Source organism: Mus musculus, chromosome 9 (assembly GCF_000001635.26).
Source record: "Mus musculus strain C57BL/6J chromosome 9, GRCm38.p6 C57BL/6J".
Taxonomy (NCBI): Eukaryota; Metazoa; Chordata; class Mammalia; order Rodentia; family Muridae; genus Mus; species Mus musculus.
The window spans coordinates 87,390,680-87,409,130 of record NC_000075.6 but is presented as its reverse complement, the minus strand read 5'-3'; the positions used below and the strand labels follow the sequence as shown (position 1 = coordinate 87,409,130).

Below are 18,451 nucleotides of genomic sequence, written 5' to 3'. Positions count from 1 at the left end.
CCCTGAGTCTGCTTCTATCTGCTGCACAGAGTGTAGCCAAGGGCAACATTTTTCATACTTTTAGCTCCCCTCAACTATCACACAAGGGTAAGCGCTTGGAGCCGTCCCCTGGCTCATTGTGTGGGCTAATGAGGGGTTGTAAAGCATGATATATGTATAATGTGTGGTGTGAAATATTTAACACCTCTCTTGAGAAAGAAAATCCTAATTGTCCACCTGGAACGGTCTCCCTCGCCAATTAATTCCAGTTTGGGAGATTGACATAGAGGGTCCTACCTAATCTAACACACGCCTACAAAGGGCTTAGACAGGTGAGGAAGTAAAACCCCCTGCCTTAAAAAAAAAAAAATCACAAGGCCCTTTGGAGGAATTACTGCCAGCAATAGACCAGCTAACCTGCCCCTGTGCGTTACAAGTAATATTTTCATTAAAAAAAAAAAAAAGTTTCCTTCTGCTCAGGTTGCCTGGCAAGAACATTTAGAAAGTAACGAGTAGCTACTGAAGCTAGCCAGGGACGTTTTTTTTCTACCTAGGGAATTTTCATTATGTTCAACATTTGGAAATTTCAACTAAAGATAATTGCAGGTAAGCGTCCACCCACAGATGTATTCGTTTCCCATCCCATTGTCTTAAATGGGCACTTGTACACAAAAGACCTCCTTGCCGAACATTTCAGTCCTCGGGGAGCAGTTACACAGAATTATTCAGCAGCTAAGTTTGCCTTGTATCACTCGACTGGGTAGGGACAGCGAGAAAGCCGCTCCCTGTGGCACAGAACGTAACAGATCATTTTTTTACCTGAATGTTTAATAGCTACATCCATCACGCTCCAATAACAAGGCTGCCCACACACAACACAGCTCATTTGTTTTCACCCCACTCTTAAAAGTTTACCAAAGAGAACAACTCTGGCCTCAGCATCAATTTCATATTCGAGTTGACAATACACAGGGGCTCTGGTGGTCCTGATGTCCAGCAATAGAGTGATCTAATGCAGACTGACTTCTCTTACCATTGACAGACTCCACGTAAAAGCCGCTATTTTAATATGTTACAGGATGTAGGCTCTTCCATAGAAAAGCCTTAAATGAGCTGTAGCAATTTAATAACCATAATGACAATCTTTAAAAGGCACATTTAAAAATTAGAAATCACTTCTAATATGTTTTGCATTTGTTCCTTGGAATAATTCATTAGGTAGGTTTAATGATGAAATAACTGATTTACTTTTCAGGAAATGCCCTATTGATTTCAGAGTTTTGATATATATATATATATATATATATATATATATATATATATATATATATATATTTGTTCAACATGGCTCGACCAAAAAGGTGTGCATTTAAACGTTAGCTCCCTGCTGGTAGGTCTCATTTATCTATTGCAGTTTGGTTTTCCATTTTTGAGTTTGGCATTTATTAAATATGATGTGGCATGCTTGAAGCAAAGCCCTTTTACAAGCATCATCAGCTCTAAGCACAGGTGAAAACCTGTGAGTCTGAGAGGTCTTGTACCCACTTCCTTCTCAACAGAGCAAGTGTGTTTATGATTAAGAAAGAGTGACTCTCTTCTAGACCACAGGCAATGAGACTGAGACTTCATTACAGGGATCTATATGCAAAAGTATGGCAACTGGGGATCAGCAGAGACTGATCACGTTAGAGACTGTAGATGGGGAGGATCTGTGGAATATATTCAGGGAAGACAGTAAAGGGGCCACTGCTACTTCCAGGGTGTGTCCCGACCTCAAGACCAAAATAGCCATTGTAAACCATGGAGGACCCTAGCATCCGAACAGTTCAGCTAAAGCAAATGCCATGCATACTCTCTGATTTCTTAAAGCTACTTGCTTTAAACATTTGAGGGTACAGGTGGATGGCCTTGAAGGTGGCATTTTCCTTGCAAGTTCCTGGCATCTCAAACATTCGATGCCTCCGCTGCTTTTCCTGAAATCCCAACTTCCAGTGAAACACATTGCACAAATAGAAGTATACACTGTAGAAATACAGCATTTAACGTGATAAAGGGTTTGGGGATCTCTAAGAAAGAAACAGGATTCATAACCCTCAGGATCACTTGACATCTTTGCACCGAGTATATCATTGGACCAATGGCAGTTCAGAAATGCTGTGTGTGCAGTGTGACATTGCCTGTGTTGTCGTCCCCCACCACCACCTTTTTTTTTTTTCCTTCTGACACTGAGTGCCCTCAGCATTAGGAAGCACACCACGGAGAGAGTTGAAAGATGACAGGACAAGGGTGGTGAGTGGAGAAAGTTAGCAGCCATTTAAGCCGCCTGCCTGTAAAACCGACCAACTGAAGTGCTCCGGCGTTTCTTCACACTGGTCCAAAGAGAATTCATCAATTAGTGCTTGAAAACAGATCTTTGGTGACAGTACCTTGCAAACGCAGTAATCATCAACTCACAACCACGTCCGTAGCATGTGGTGACGGCATGTTGACTCTGATGGTGAACAGTTGTTGCTGTTGATAAGGCTGCGAGCTTTAAATCATTAAATGTGCTTTGCTTTGTGGTTTTGAAACCCCGCCTTCCCCACCCCCAGCCCCCGCCGTGGCAGATGTCATAGAGTAAAGTTAAATCTTGAATAGGCTCCTGAAACCCAAAGCTAAAAGGAAAAACCATCAAAGGGCACAGAGCTCACATAGAACAGGGTCTGACAAAGTCCCTCCCGCGAGAGGCGCCTTTGAGAAGTGACGGGATAGGTTAAGTCTACTGTCCCATCTCTTTCCGGTTAAAGGAAGAAAAAAAAAAAATCTCGCCAGCTCACTTTGCAGTACACTGAAGTCCACAGCAAACTGTCAGCCTTAATCAATTTCCCATCCACTTTTATTCATTCTAAACACAAAGCATCACGGAAAAACTATTTGGATGATCAAATATACTCTCAGGAGAGTCTTTACTCTTTAAAATGGTGAGAGCAATTTGAGAATAATTTATAAAAATGGATAATCTTCTGAAAAGTCCACATGTGATGTTGTCTGCCCATTTCCACTTGCCAACACTGTCTCACAGAAAAAGAAAGGAAAAAAAAAAAGTCTTCCCTCCCCCCCCCGCCCCCCTCCCGCAAGAGAAGAAGCAGAGGGAATAAAACCAAAACCCAGAAATATATCTGCCAGTCAGGGAAATGAGCAATGTAGCCGCTCAGAAGACCAATACCAACCCAATCGCTTTAACCTGTAACTTCTGCTTGGCCTGAGCTCTTACCAAATTCTGATCTATTCACTGATTTCTACAGTTAGTACCTGAATTGCTCCTACACTGGGTTCCTCATGTCTCCAGAACCCAAGCCACGCAGGTTCAGTTTGTGGACCACTCAGATGTCTTCCGATCTGGCCTGCTGCTCAGTGCTCAGTAGAATGGACACATTCTAGCAGCGCATGCCCCAATAGACTAACTAGCTACACTGTGGCCTCATTACTTTGTCTGCTCATTCTGTCTTAGTGGCTGAAGTTTAGATTTAACAAAATCAGCTTTCTACTTTTGGCCACATTCCTGAGAATGTGACTGACCAGACATGAGGATGATCATGTAGGAAAGAATGTTCTTATATATTTGCGGGAGAGGGAAAGATTGCTATAACGCTATGTCAAAAGAAAAGTCCATCGAAACGGTTATGTTGAAAGTTTCTATGAATCATCCAATTACTTGGACTCTTACAGGATCATTTATTTTATTATTAGGCATAGTATTTCACATATGTCACAATGTTTGCAACGATGTCCACTAAATCATAGGCATTTGCAATGGTTCTTTAGCCCTTTAACCCCCAAAGCATTGCATGTTTGAAATTGACGGTGCCTGTTTTAAGCCTTGATAGAGCATTTACTCTCTTGTTGCTCAATACAGTGACCCACTGAAACAAAGAATCTGACTACATCTAACATTATAGACTGAGTCATCTGATTATAATTTGATGTGCCTTTTGACACTCTTCTATAGCTCTGCTTCGTGAGGTCCCATTTCTGCTTTCTGTTATTTTTGTTTGTTTGTTTGTTTGGTTGGTTGGTTGGTTGGTTGGTTTTCATTTGTTTTTTTCATTTTTGTTTTTTGTTGTTTGGTTTTTAATGCTATGAGGTTAGATTACAATCCTTAGTTGCTAGTTGCTGTCCCTAGTACATTGATAACCAGGTAAAGCCAAAAGACTCCTTCATCACAAACTCTATTAGGTGGAACTGGGTTCTCTTAACGCTGCCTGTCAGCAGCAATTTAGAGGGAACTGAAGTTTCTACTTCTCAAATGAATTTTGAAAAGTAAGCTAATCACCCAGTCAAATTCCAAATAGCCAGTTGGTGAGCCAGCTAAATTCTGAATAGCTGTGTTCATCGACTACACTTCCAAACTGGTCCATAGAATTTTGTGTTGCACTTTCTCCATTCTCCAACTCTAGTACAGAAAATACTCAGCAGAGAGGGGTGGTGAGGAGAAAGAGAGAGAGACAGAGAGAGACAGAGAGAGACAGAGACAGAGACAGAGACAGAGAACCTTGTGTGTGTGTGTGCCCATTGATCTAGACTTCCGATATTTTCTTTCCTGTTTTTCTGTGCCATTTCCCCCATGTTGTTATTTTGTTGTTGTAATCCTGAAGCCTTGACAGGGGAGTGTATACCAAATGCAGAAGCCTGTCTATTTTTAATAGCAATTCTGTTCCTGTAAGTTTTCTCCTTACTTAAATTAACATATCTACTCTATCATTATTCATTCCTTAATCTGCTTAATAATTCTTTTCTTTAAATTAGGTATTTTCCTTGTTTACATTTCCAATGCTATCCCAAAAGTCCTCCATACCCACCCCCCACTCCCCTACCCACCCACTCCGCCTTTTTGGCCCTGGCATTCCCCTGTACTGGGGCATATAAAGTTTGCAAGTCCAATGGGCCTCTCTTTCCACTGATGGCCGACTAGGCCATCTTTTGATACATATGCAGCTAGAGACAAGAGCTCCGGGGTACTGGTTAGTTCATATTGTTGTTCAACCTATAGGATTGCAGTTCCCTTTAGCTCCTTGGGTACTTTCTCTAGCTCCTCCATTGGGGGCCCTGTGATCCATCCAATAGCTGACTGTGAGCATCCACTTCTGTGTTTGCTAGGCCTCAGCATAGTCTCTCAAGAGACAGCTCTATCTGGGTCCTTTCAGCAAAATCTTGCTAGTGTATGCAATGGTGTCAGCGTTTGGAAGCTGATTATGGGATGGATCCCTGGATATGGCAATCACTAGATGGTCCATCCTTTCGTCACAGATCCAAATTTTGTCTCTGTAACTCCTTCCATGGGTGTTTTGTTCCCATTTCTAAGAAGGGGCAAAGTGTCCACACTATGGTCTTCGTTCTTCTTGAGTTTCATGCGTTTAGCAAATTGTATCTTATATCTTGGGTATCCTAAGTTTCTGGGCTAATATCCACTTATTCAGGTGACAGCAGATGCTGGCGAGGATGTGGAGGAAGAGGAACACTCCTCCATTGCTGGTGGGATTGCAAGCTTGTACAACCACTCTGGAAATCAGTCTGGCGGTTCCTCAGAAAATTGGACATAGTACTACCGGAGGATCCCGCAATACCTCTCCTGGGCATATATCCAGAAGTTGTCCCAACCGGTAAGAAGGACACATGCTCCACTATGTTCATAGCAGCCTTATTTAAAATAGCCAGAAGCTGGAAAGAACCCAGATGCCCCTCAACAGAGGAATGGATACAGAAAATGTGGTACATTTACACAATGGAGTACTACTCAGCTATTAAAAAGAATGAATTTATGAAATTCCTAGGCAAATGGATGGACCTGGAGGGCATCATCCTGAGTGAGGTAACCCAATCACAAAGGAACTCACACAATATGTACTCACTGCTTAATAATTCTTACGTAGAACTTACTACCCAATATGTTGAACGTATATTCGCCTGTCTGGCTTACTAATGTAGACCTCACTCCTAGAAGGAAACCCAGTGCATATTCTTCATGTACTGATCCTGAGTCTATGTATTCTTGAGACCTCTTCTACCACTAATTGTCTTTACCTCCTTAAAAGAACTTCAGAGCCAGGTAGTGGTGGCACAGGCCTTTAATTCCAGTACTTGGGAAGCAGGGGCAGGCAGACCTGGTCTACAGAGTGAGTTCCAGGACAGCCAGGGCTACATAGAGAAACCCAACAAACTTGCCACTCTTTTTTTTTTTTTTTTTTTTTTTTTTTGGTTTTCAGAATCACTAAAAGGTTTCTACATACATAAAATGGCATTAGATTGTTTCACTATCTATCTCTGTTACTCCCCGCCCTGCCCCTAAAATTGATCTTCACAACGGCTTCCTTATTTGGATCTTTTCTTATCTCCAATTGAAAGCAAAGAAAATAATCAATAAGTAACTCAAAGAAGCTGGTCATCTAGCCCATGACCACACCACTCTGATATGACAGAGGCAGGGATTGAACCTGCAGAGCCTGTCTTTAGCATCTGTGTATTTAATTCGAAGTACCACTAACAAAAGTTTCATGCTGGACTGTGCAATAACGTATTACCAGTGTCTTCCATGGAGTATTTATTACGTTGCTGCTGATCTCTCTTGTTTTGGTGGGAGTATTAGCATCATCAGTATCCAGTGTGAACATGCAAGCCTAGACAAATGCTTTGCCAAAGTGTCCCAGATCCCTAAGTTACTAAGCAGTGTAAGCAAATGACTTCCTAGTTGAGTTTCCTGATTAAAGTTATGAAGCCAAAGGGAAACTATGACTTTACAATGTTAGACACATTTTCATCCATGAAGTAAGAACACATCATGGTTTTATATGCTTAGATACTCTATTAATAGAACTTCCCCACTAACCTTGGAACTAATACCAAACAAAATTCCACCACATTTGTGAGCAAGTCCTACAAAGGGCCCAGCAGACGTGTTATGCACAGCCACATAACATCTGTAGGTAGAAATTTACAAGCTACGATACCCAGACATCATGAGGCCCGGCTCATAATTTTCTCAACCTTGCCAGACTGTAGTAACATTTATGATCTGGAGATTTATTGATTTTAGTTTTTATCCCTCTTATAATATGAAACTACCCTTTAGACCATTGACCTCTTCTTGTTATAATGAGAGTGGGATAAAGAAACATATTTATAATGCCACTCTTGGAAACAGGCAGGCTTTTTTAAGGTGTTATAAAGACGTGCTGGTGATATAATGGCAGGGATTGTAACGAAGGTCACATAGCAAGCCATTTGACACTTGGAAATAGACCACATATGCTGATTAGATTTTTCCCTGTCTTATTATTTAGGTAACTTGATCATGTCCCATATTTGTAATTAAGCATTTAAATACTTAACCGAGTACATTTCTGAACATTGTAGCAAAGAAACTCAATGCTCCCCAAACAAAACAGGATGTCACCGCTGCAGCTCAGGATTATTCAAGAGTATTATTCTGCCTTCAGATGAGGATTTAGCAAAAATGCACTTTCATAATGACCTTGAAAGACTGGTGACAGAAATAAATACACAGTGTTTGAATTATCCTGAATTCTACCTCGGGAAATAGGTGTGTATACATCCCTGGATCTCTCTTCACTAAATTCTTCATCTAGAAACAAGTTAATCGCCGGGCGGTGGTGGCGCACGCCTTTAATCCCAGCACGTGGGAGGCAGAGGCAGGCGGATTTCTGAGTTCGAGGCCAGCCTGGTCTACAAAGTGAGTTTCAGGACAGCCAGGGCTATACAGAGAAACCCTGTCTCGAAAAAACCAAACCAAAAAAAAAAAAAAAAAAAAAAAGAAACAAGTTAATCACATCTATCCGTATTTCACAGGAATATTATGATAAAAGAGTAAACATCCTGGAAGTGCACTGTTACCATTGTTTTGAACATTCAACACTAACAGTATTAAATCACATCTGTTGCTAATATGTGACCGAAAATTTAAGAAATTTTGCTTCTGCCTTCTGACCCCCAAACTAATTCAAGTAAAATTTACTTTAACCAAACCAATATGTGTAAATTGAAGGGTATACATGAATGGTTTTGGGTTTTTTTTTGGGGGGGGGGAGTTTGGGTTTTTTTGTTTTGTTTTGATTTTTATTTCTTTTTTATTTATGTATATCTTACCAACGCAACAGGAAAATGGTGGGTCTGACATATGTTAGCAACCAGTAATGTTGCTGAGCCTTTGAGTTCCCCTAGCCAATCCTCCTGACACATAAACCTGTCTTAGGCCAGAGTGGGGATCTTTCCTCACCTTGAGAGACCAGCTCCAGACTGTGCCCTGAGTCAACTCACATGGCTTCTGCACAGGACTCACGGCAGCCTGCAGCACTGGAGTCAGCCAGAAGCAGCACTGGCTGTGAATAATCACCAGGATATGTTCACATTAGGGAGCCTCCTATGTGATGCTGACATAATGAAAGCGCATCCTTGTGGTCCATTGTGAATATCAAGTAGGATCATTCATGCAAAGCACCCTGCAGAGTCCTGGGGTGTGCATGGCACACATTAGTTATTAAGTTCTTGGCAGACCTAACTCTATTCTTAATTTTCATTTTGTTAGCTTCTCTAGGATCAGAATTTCATCTCATCTCCTAGATTTACAGTTAAAGAGTTTCATGGACTAGTTCATATTTTTCAGTAGCTAAATATCCACTTTACATGCCGGTATTTATCAGTAATTACAGCCAAGGGGGTCTCTCATTCTCCCTGACTGGCTGTCCATTCTTAAGCCTCATGCCTGGGTCCAAAGTCTCTCTAGGCCTCCAGCTTACTAAATCTCAATGGATGAGACACACACACTCATTATCCCTATCTCCTATCCAGACTTGGAAGACAGGTCAGATTGGTTTGTTTTGTTGGTGGTGGTGGTGGTGGTGGATTGCTTTTAATTAATTACACTGCTATACAATCAGTTTTTAACAAGTATAGCTTCTCTCATGATTTGATTTATGAATATTGGGGGTAGGGTACATATGCAGATTAAATTTTTCCCTGCCTCATTACTTAGTGTCCAATGCTAACATTCACAAAAGGAACTGTTTAAATCACATTTCCCAGTGTCCTTCCCACAGTAACTGTCTCATGTGGACTTTCCTACTGACCACTGGTATGTAGACTTGGTCATTCTTAATTTAGTTCATTTTGTTGCTCCCAGGTCTTGTAAATATCATAACACAACTGCTCTGCCGCTTTATGAATTCCACAACAGCAGAGGTTTGTTGGTTTTTTTTTTCCTGGACTTGCAAATTGAAACTTTAATGGCAAGCTTTTCCTGTTCCTGCCTAGCAAATGTGTTTTTTGAAAAGGCCCAGGGATTTTTCTTTTTTTCTCAAATCCTCTCTGTAAGACCACTGCCAATAATTAGGTCATGCTAGCATTTCCAGGATCCAGTCAGTCACAATGGCTCTCAAAACTTGCTTATATTTGTATAATATGTAGTATACATTTGATTGTGTATATAATTGCTTCTCAAAAAGGAAGGGCTAACCTAAAATGAGTTGAGCACTATAGTTTACCGGAGAAATGTGTCTAGAATCCATATATACACAGAATGCATAACAAGCCAAGAATGTGGTGCTTAGAAAAGATGGCCTGGGGTCATCCCTGCAAGGGCTGCTGTCCTAATTCTGCTCATTCTGTTACATGAACTTGGACAGGGTACTTAATCTCTCCAGGACACAAGTTCCCTCCTGTGTGAAATGGGCATAGATGCATATTACTAAAACATAGAAGTAGCAATGCTCTCAATTTGCTAATTCTGAAATACATCCATTGGTTCAGGTGTGGACACCTGCTCAGAAACTGGAGACTAGACTTGGAGGCATTGCTGGAGTTACCTAAGTTCTTTATTAACTAATTAGCTAAGTTCTTTGCATGTTCTGAAGTGTGGGGGATATTTTTTACTGTGAAATACAAACAGCCTTTTAAGGTTCCGCTAACAGAAACAGAAAAAGGGTGTGGGTCTCTAGAAGACAACATTACATCTCAGGGGTGCCCTGACTTTTCTATGAACTCACCATCATTGCCTGGACAGAGAAGGATTTTCTCTAGATCAATGAAGTTCAGACTCAAGGGCCGAGGGGGGGAAAAAACTTGCAGATAAGCACGAGTCCTGAAACTGGTGAGTTGTTATTTTAGGCTTACAAGAATAAATCACTAAGCCAACCAACCAACCAAACAACCAACCACACATACACAGACAGATACCAGTAGGTCTTCTAGAACATTGTACCCATGTCACCAAAATTTTTACCAAATAATTGGACCAGGTATCCAAAGCCTTCAGGATGTTAATGACAGTCCCGTCCCTTAATAAAGAACAGAAGCCATGTAGAACATGCATTCAAGCATTCTATTTTCTGAGACCGCTTCCCAGCATCCTCTCAGGTCAGTGGTTCCTACACAAAATTGATTCCAATAAACTCAAAACAATCAAGCAGTATTGAATGAAAGCTCTGAGAACCCCAGAAAAAAATTCTGAGGTCTCTACCAGGTTTCCTCTAATCAAAAACTCAACAGAGCCACATAAAAAAAGCACCCTGATTATTCATTTTGACAAACCCAAGTGATTTGCCAGGATTACATCATGATAGCTCAGTTCATGGTACTAATCTGCAAGCATGGTGAAGGCTCCTGTTTTATATCATTCATACATTAAACACAAAGGAAACATTTGGATTGCTATATACTCTCAGAGGTGTAAACTTTCAGCTACTACGAAGCCTAAAATATTTCTGTGCTCACTAGAGCAGGTCTCATCTGCTGAAGGTTTGCTTTGATCCAAGGTCATATCAGATGTTGTGTATGTATCTCTTTATTTGCCCCCCTCAAACACTCTAATGAATCAAGTAGTAGTTTTATCTCCAATTACAAAATGGTGAACACCATGGTGCCAACGTAGTAAGCAATGGAATAGTAATTAAAAGGCAGTTAACTTCAGAGCTTGTCCAACAGTGTCCCTCCTGTAAGGAGTATATGTAGACCAGGGGTTGTACTAAGAGCTAATGATGAGCATATGTAAAGAGCTTTGGTGACTAGCACTTAGAGTATTACATCTAGGTTTTCCATGTTTAGAAGCTGTAAAAAGACACATTTAAAATGGGGGAAAGTAGCAATCAAGTACAATGTGGAAAGTGAATTTTAACAACATGACTATCCCTAGAGAGATAGGGTGACTTATATCCATTATCCTGGAAATTGGGATTCTGAGGCAGGAGGAGTGCACTTAGTTCAAGACCAGCCTGGGCCACACAGTGAGTTGTAAGTCAAGCTGAGCTAGAATAAGACACTGTTTCAAAAATAAGAACAAGCAAACAAACAAAGTGGAGCCTGGAGAAATAGCTCAGTGTGTGCTGTGTTCTGAATGTGAAGTGTCTCTCTTATATTAAGACTCGTAGTTTTGAACACCTGGTCCCCAGCTGGGAGTACTCTTTGGGAAGGTTGTAGAACATTTAGAAGTCAAAGAGTTACCGGAAGAAGTAGATCACAGGTAGCAGCCATAGGTCAGGCCGTATCTACTTTCTGCTCACTCTGCATCCTGAGCATGGAGGCAGTGTGACTGGCCAGCCTTCAGCTCCTGCCACCATGTCTTCCTTGCCTGCTGCTTTGTTTTCTCTGCCATGATGGACTGTGTCACCCTGCAACTGTAAGCCAAAAACAAAAATTCTAAGACAGACAGACAGACAGACAGAAATTGATTGATTGGTTGATAAAGGAAAGGTGAAAAGACGAGATCACGGAAGAAGGAAAGGATAACATTCTAGGAAAGGCATGTGATTAAAATCCAAAATACTGATATGGATTGTTTAAGGATGTATACAACACTGCATGGCTGGCCTGATTTCCCCAGTGCTTTGTTGCAGAGACTTTGCCTTGCCCATTATTATACAGTATGTCTTCTCGGTCTTGTTCATTGCTTTAAAAGTCACATTTATTTTTTATCAATGTCTTTAGTAATACTTTTCCACTTTTTATTTTAACATAATTTTCAAAAATTATTCCCTGAATTTTTTTGTGTATACCTGTGTGGTGTATGTGTACATTTGCGTGTTTGCATGTGTGTAGAGGTCCAAGGTTAATGTCAGGAGTCTTCTTCAATTGCTTCTCCCTTGAACCCAGAACTAGACAGCCAGCTTGTTCTGCTTTCTTAGGGCTGGGATCACTAGTGGGTCCCCATGCCTACTTGGCATTTATGTAGGTTCTGGGAATCTAAACTCCATTCTTTCATGCCCCTAAAAGTGTTGCAGGCATGACTCTTGTCACACGTGCATAAGTAGGTGGCAGTGTTCTGACCTATGAACATCTGAAATATTATCAACCTAACATTCAGTATGAGGGGACTTGGACAGGGAGCTAGCCTAAGATGACCACCACTCTGGTGCCACGAAGACCTGAAGGGGATCAGACCATGCTCAAGAAGACCCCTGTCCAGTGCCATAATGAGCAAGCAGGGCATAGCACTTCTGAGACCACTCCTGAGATGACCACAGATACTCAGAGACCCTGGGTACCGCTAAGAGGAGCAAGTCAGTGGTGGAGAAATGGAAGAGAAACAGAAGGATGTGGGCACAATGAAGAGAGGCAGAACTGAAGACTTGGGGGTAGTGAGGAATAGCTTGAATGGTCAGTGATATCATCTGTGACTATGGTGCTATCCTGGCCTGAGCTGCCCTCAGGGGATATGTTTGGGTCCATGTCCTGCATCAGCAGGGCTCTGTTACAACCAAAGGACAGGCAGACATCTCTGGTCTGGGCTGCCACCTGCTGATGTCTAAGGGCTAAGCAGAATTGGCTCACCTTTCATCTGAGCATCATGGGAAAGCTGGCCCTGGGAGCATGAGAGTAGGAGAGCAGAGCCTGCCCCTAGCCAGCTGCACTACTTAGGAATGTGTGCCTCAAACATTGCAGGAGTTGCAGGTGAGCTGGCACCTGAGGATGCAAGTTTGGGAGACCTTGCCCTGCCACTCATGTGATCATCTCTCATGTGATGGTGTGGACAAGGAAGAGAAATCCTCCTCCCACATCTTCCCTCATCACCTGTGGCAAGTGGGAGAATGAACCCTGATAGAATCATGAGAGCAGGAGAGCTGGCCCTGTCCCTTGCCTGCTACAACACCCAAGGAGCAAGCCCTGCACCTCACCTGGACAACACAGAAGAGTTACACGGTCTCCATGACATAAGGCAATAACAGGATATCTGAGAGGAGAAACAGGGAGGTTCCAGTATGGAAAGAGTAGCAGAAGCCAGAGCCCTTGTACCAGACCAATGACTCATTGCAATAAACATTTGCGGGCAACAAATGTGTGGGCAAAGGGTATACTGTAGGACACACTGGGGCACACTACAGCTTCCATGACTAGATCTTTATTTCCTTTGTTGGTGGGAGGGGGGGGTTGCAAGGGTGGAGGATGGGTGTGAGAGGAAAGGGAGATGAGTGAGATTAGGGTACATGATGTGAAATTCACAAAGAACCAATAAAAAGTTAGAAAACAAAAACAAAAATCCTCCATTCTTCATGCTTGGACAGCAACCACTCTATAGTCCCTGAGTCATCTCCCCAGCCCCTCTCTGATACTTTTATTCTTTATTTTTCATGGGTCCAATACTTTTTTAGATTTAAGTTTATATTACTGGTTTGAGCCTTTTATCTTTTACCTCCAATTATGTTTTATGCCTTTATTATTATTTATTGTATCAATGTTAGGCTTTATTAAGAATGTTTGTTATTTTTTAAATGGTCTACTTTATGGGCATTTCATTCCAGTTTGATCTTACTCTTGTTTTCTATTCAACCTAAAATTTAATCTGTCTTTTGTTATCTGAACATATATTCACCCTCCCACCTTTCTTTATTATACTATATCTTTTTTGTTTTCTTTATTTTCATAGTATTAAGTATGTGGCCACAAAAGAAGTGCCTGAATACAGCACACTGTAACAGAAGTGTCTGAAGACCATGCCCAGCTTCCTCACCCCTACCTGTGCTTGCATGAACTCTATGATATTGACAAAATACCTGAAGTAAGCGTCCCATAAATGAGGAAGTGTTCACTTGGCCCACAATCGGAGGTTTCAGTCCATGTCACTTTACTCTGTTGCTTTGGGGCTTTGGTGATGCAATGTATAAAGGCAAAAGTGTGTATGATGGAAGGGGCTTTTCCAATAAGAATACACATGGAGGGACCCATGGCTCCAGCTGCATATGTTGCAGAGGATGGCCTTATCTGGCATCAATGGGACTAGAGGCCCTGGGTCCTGTGGAGGCTTGATGCCCCAGTGTAGGGGAATGCTAGGGCAGTGAGGTGGGAGTGGGTTGGCTAGGTGGGGAAGCACCCTCATAGAAGCAGGGGGAGGAGGGTAGGATAGGGGGTTTTCGGAGGGGAAACTTGGAAAGGGGTTAACATTTGAAATGTAAATAGTGTAGTTCCGTCTTTACTAAAGGCAAGGGAAGCGATGCTGGTTGGGTACCGATGGAACTGGCACAGGTGCTTCTTGTTAAATGGGTCCCAAATATTTACAAATCCATCAGAACACCTGTGGCAAACGTGTTGTGGATGTTGTGAAAGGAGATGGCATTGACTGGGTACATCTGCTCAACGTTTGTTCTCCTTTAGCCTGTGGCACTTGAAGACAAACTTCTTCTGAACCTCAGGGCTCGGGTCCAAGTATTCCACAACCACTCGGCCTTCAGTGGAGCTCAACACATAACCCTGCTTGTTCGGGAAGGCTCGGATGCAGCGAATCTGGTACTTCAGGCTGGACTCCCTACGCTGCTGCACAAAGTCCATGTTCCTCAAGTCCCACACCAGCACTCAGTGGCCCACCGTGCCCACAATCAGCCTGTCCACAGATACTGACAGGGTGTAGACCTTTCCGGGCTGCCCCAAGCCATTTTTGTTTGTGTTTGCTATCTAAAACTGTTATATTTTTCTGCTGTCTAATAAATCAGAAATTTGGAACTTAAAAACAAAGAAATGTAAATAAATAAAATATCCAATTAAAAAAAAAAAAGAGTGACCAAGATGCAAATAGACTCAGTAAAGATTCAGGGTCCCAATATCTCCTTCAGATGCCTGTCTCCTATGACTTCATTTCCTTCCAATTGGGCTCCAGGTATTAAAATTTCTGCCACTCCAGCCCCCACTGACATTATAATTAACACTAACCTACTCCAAATTACTCCTAAATACTTTCTCACAAACCCCACCAGCCTTCCCACCAGCATGTTGGATCTTAAAAGTATCATCCTAGGAGTGCCCACAAGCCCAGGATTGTCTTTAGACCCTCTCACCCTTAGGTTAAGAGGGATTTGTGGTATTTTCTTTTTTAATCTATTCTGTTGTATTTCTTGTTCTGCTTGTATGTTTCTAACTACAATGGGTTTCCAATAGGTCTCTGAGGATGACAGTGACTTGTGTCTTCCCCCAACACACATGGACACACACACACACAAAGTCTTTATTTCTCACAGAGGAGTGTAGGTAATGGTTTTGCTTTCCTTAGGGGTGCTGCTACCTCCTACCCCAGGCCAGGGTCATTAAAGAAACCTCAGGACTCTTGGCTGCTTGCTTACTGCTGCTCCCAACCCTGAGGATGTCTAGTGAGCCTTGTGAAGAGCCCACAAGTAGAAAACTCCCCTCTAATCTCTCTCCCTAAGGATTCTGAAATCTACCCCACATTTTGTTTGCTGTCTTAAAACCTCAGTCGCTTACTTGCTTCGTGCGACAATGTGACAATGTTCCCTGTGTGACAATGTTCATTTCCTACCTCTCTCCAAAAGCCTCAGTTCTCTGATGGAAAAAAAAAAGTCCTAAATTTACGGTTTGTCTGATGTGTTTGGGTGTGTGTGTGTGTGTGTGTGTGTGTTGCGGGGGGGGGGGGGGACGACACTCTTACCCCTGACACTTTCCCACATTCTAAGGATACATTTAGGAAGCACTTAGAATACGCATTTTTTGGCTATAAACATAATACAAATTCCTTGGAGAATCCTGGGAAATACAGGATGATAAAAACGAAACAGAAGTCCTCTGCAGCAATCTTACACAGAGATGAATATATTGATATATATAAAATATATTGATATATTTTAGAATGCTTCAGAGAAACTTTAATTCCCAGGGTCTCTGCTTTCTTTATGGACAAAGAAATGAGAGAAGCATTTTAAAGATGAATTTTAAATACTATGTGTACTATGTGAAGGCCTGGATCTCAGAGCTAAAGGCTGATTGAGTCAACCAATACTATCTATTATGAACTCAAAAGTTTCCTTGAATTATTCCCTCTAAAGAAGTGTAACTGAAAGTAATTTGGTATTAGTTACAGTTTTCTGAGACTGGCGATGATTTTGATCTAATCTAAATAGATGAAAAGAAAACAATTATTTTCCCCTATGGATCTGAAACTAGATTTGCTTGATTTAAAAACGTGGCATGTGATGTCCTTAGTGACCTTTAAAAAGTTCCTAATCTAATGTCTTTAAATACTATCATCGCAACAACTGAAGGAAGTGTGCCGCAGCATGGACTTATTAGAAAGTGGTCTATTCACTGATTCCATCTTTTTTTTTTTCATTCTAAAGCAGTTTTTTTTAATTTTAATATTTTTATTACGTATTTTCCTCAATTACATTTTTAATGCTATCCCAAAAGTCCCCCGTACCCTCCCCCCCCCACTTTCCTACCCACCCATTCCCATTTTTTTTTGACCCTGGGGTTCCCCTACTAGGGCATATAAAGTTTGTGTGTCCAATGGGCCTCTCTTTCCAGTGATGGCCGACTAGGCCATCTTTTGATACATATGCAGCTAGAGTCAAGAGCTCCGGGGTACTGGTTAGTTCATAATGTTGTTCCACCTATAGGGTTGCAGTTCCCTTTAGCTCCTTGGGTACTTTCTCTAGCTCCTCCATTGGGAGCCCTGTGATCCATCCACTAACTGACTGTGAGCATCCACTTCTGTGTTTGCTAGGCCCGGCATAGTCTCACAAGAGACAGCTATATCTGGGTCCTTTCAGCAAAATCTTGCTAGTGTATGCAATAGTATCAGCATTTGGAAGTTGATTATGGGGTGGATCCCTGGATATGGCAGTCTCTAGATGGTCCATCCTTTAGTCACAGCTCCCAACTTTGTCTCTGTAACTCCTTCCATGGGTGTTTTGTTCCCAATTTTAAGAAGGGGCACAGTGTCCACACTTTGGTCTTCATTCTTCTTGAGTTTCATGTGTTTAGCAAATTGTTTTTTTTTAATTTATTTTTATTAGATATTTTCTTTATTTACATTTCAAGTGTTATCCCCTTTCCTAGTTTCCCCTCCAAAAATCTCCTATCCCCTCCCCTCTCCCCCTGCTCCTCAACCCACCCACTCCCATTCCTGGTCCTGGCATTCCCCTCTACTGGGTCATAGAGCCTTCATGGGACCAAGGGCCTCTCCTCCCATTGATGACCAACTAGGCCATCCTCTGCTACATATATAGCTAGAGCTACAAGTTCCACCATGTGTTTTCTTTGATTGGTGGTATAGCTCCAAGGAGCTCTGGGGGTACTGGTTAGTTCATACTGATGTTCCTTCTATGTGGCTTCAGACCCCTTCAGCTCCCTGGGTATTTCTCTGGCTCCTTCATTGGGGACCCTGTGCATTGGATCCCATTTTTAAGTCCCAGGATTTGGGGGTGTTTTAAAATGCTATTTAAAACCCTTTACTGGGCAGGAAAATATATTTAGTAATAACTTGATCATTATTTTAGATTTATATTGTTTTACATTTAGTTTATATATAAAATGCTTTGCTTAAAACATTTTCAGTAACTTGAATATTCTCATTTATGAGTTAACTCAAAATTTTCCAAATGATTACAGATTTCCATTCAGTAAACATTCTATGTGCTAATATTACACAGTTGTGAGTTACTTCCAAGTATGCAGTCATATGCAGTTAGTTGGCATTTTCCTCTCTCTTGAGCCTTATTTAATTCTTTCAATAATGAAATTTTTTGTTCGTTGTTGTTGTTTGTTTGTGTGGTAGGTTGGTTTGGTTTGATCTTTTTGTTTTTATTCGTTTTGGTTTTGGTTGTTTTTGATCATGCTAAAAGAAAAGCAGTATTTTGGAAACTTTAAGAAACAACCTCTTGCAGTTATCCAGATTTCTATTAATGGATCAGACACACGGGGGGTGGGGGGAGAGAGAGAACACCAAAAGGACTTACTCAACTTATCTTGTCAAAAGAAAGTCAGCCATTACCCTGGAAGAGCAGACAGGAATCCATGAGCTTCTGACATTGGATAAGCTAGCTCAGTGGTTGTGGCTCCCTCAGCTGTACCTGCAGAGCAAGTTACTTTGTCAGAAAAGGAAGAACTGGCCGCTGCTTCACTGAGAAGACACAGTAACCACTGGTGGAGACGTTCAGACCATCATACTTGCCCTTGGCCATGTAAAAGCAAAGAAGAGGGGAGGGATGGG

The 18,451-nt window shown here is 41.7% G+C and overlaps 2 pseudogenes; one reads left to right on the top strand and one right to left on the bottom strand.

The window, feature by feature from the left end:
* Positions 1-2,293: 2,293 nt before the first annotated feature.
* On the bottom strand, positions 2,294-15,756 carry Gm9540 (annotated as a pseudogene).
* On the top strand, positions 12,221-12,299 carry Gm51416 (annotated as a pseudogene).
* Positions 15,757-18,451: the final 2,695 nt, after the last annotated feature.